Source organism: Cynoglossus semilaevis, chromosome W (genome assembly GCF_000523025.1).
Source record: "Cynoglossus semilaevis isolate Cse_v1.0 chromosome W, Cse_v1.0, whole genome shotgun sequence".
In the NCBI taxonomy this organism is placed as follows: Eukaryota; Metazoa; Chordata; class Actinopteri; order Pleuronectiformes; family Cynoglossidae; genus Cynoglossus; species Cynoglossus semilaevis.
Window position 1 is genome coordinate 643,216 of NC_024327.1, and position 1,782 is coordinate 644,997.

A 1,782-nucleotide genomic window follows, 5' to 3' on the forward strand; every position below is an offset into this window, starting at 1 on the left:
TGTGTGTGACTACGATGCTTATGTAAAGTCTCTCTTAGAAGATCTGCACTGTGCCATGGCTGTGGCGCAGGAGAACTGCACAGCTGAGCAGAAGCATCAGTGTGATCAGTATAACAAACGGGTCAAAGGTCAGTCCCTGTCTGTTGGGGATCGGGTTCTGTTGGCAAACAAAGGTGTCATAGGGAAGCGCAAGCTTGCTGATAAGTGGAAGCCTTCTGTCTGTGCAGTGGTTGCTGCTAAACCTGCTTTACACATCTATCTTATCCGAGACCAGAACGGACATGAGCACGTTGTCTATCGAAATTTATTGCACTGGTTAATTTTTTGCCTCTGAATGACACTCTGGAGGATGTTGCTGATTCACTGTCCACACCTACTCCCAGTGTAGTTAACACCCCCTCTCAATCTGATTGGCATGATGTTGAAATGGATGCGTTGGATACTGGAGCTGCAACAGCTGAACCATCCCTTGCTGGTTCCCTTTTAAATGTAAGTGAGTGGGAAGATAGTCGCACCATCTCATGGGTGCACGAGCAGTCATCTATTGTTGAGTCCCCTGTACAGGGCGATCTGCTGGCTCCTTCCCCATGGCCTCCCCGGTTCCAGTTGCTCCCATTAGCGTTCTAGACCAACCACAAGTCTTGCCTGTTTCTCTACCATGCCCACCTCCTGCCTGTCCAGGTTCACCTCAGAGACCACGTGTAGAGGATGGACTTATCTCACGATTTGGCAGAGTTATTAGGCCAGTGTATCGTCTTATTGAGTCCAGGACACAGCTTGAAACATTGTTAGGGCTTGATCAACATTCTAATGATGTTATTACTGTGTAAAGTGAAGTGTTGATTATCATATGTGGGGTTAATTGACATATGTGATCTGTATATATTTATAATGTTGATTTGTGTGTATCTTCCAATTGATGGGATGTGCTGCATAACCCTCATTTTCACCCCAGTCATGTAACACATGTTTGGCCTGTTTATGTGAAGTGTATAAGGCACTTCATTTTGTGGGGGGTGAATGTAACAGCGGTCAATAGTTATGTAGTAATAATTCCACAAAATTGTCTTTTTTTGTTCTACCTGACGGAAGTGGGTTGATCCTCCCTGGACGGAAACTTGACGTATATATTTTTGATATAAAAGTCAGTCACACCCAATCTTTTCCTCTTTCTTCGGACTTTGTGGGAGAGGTTAGTGTTTTTCCGTTGCTCCTTGTTTTCAACATTTTATGTAATTCTGTACAATATATTTATTTTATGTCCACTTTGTAGGGGCTCGGGTGGTGTCCAGGAGGAAAATGTATTTTGTTCTATGTAAATTCCGTCAGGTATGTTTCCATTGTTGTCGGTGTGTTCTTTTATTGGATAATGAAGAGAAGCAATCAGGTTCCAATTGAAGCGGTCTTTATTTGCAGAGCTCTGGGTTCTTATGCTTGTGTTACAGGATGCGCATCGAGAGCCAAATTCTAATTCTAATCTTAATTCCCTCCAGTACGCCGAGTGCATACTTTTATATCAACAATACATATTTTCCAAGAATGAATGTACAATACATATTTTCCAAGAATAAATGTCTATGTGGGTTCTAAAGCGTATCTTCCAAGAATCAATGTCTATCTATTCCTTCTAAGAAATAGGTCTTGGTATGGTTGTGTCACCAAGACACATCTGCAGAGCATGCACTATATGTCTATATTTAATATTATGTGGTTATGGAGCAAGCGGGTCTAGTGCAATGTTCGTGCATCAGCGGCATCTTATGAAACCTTGTGTGGGTGTAT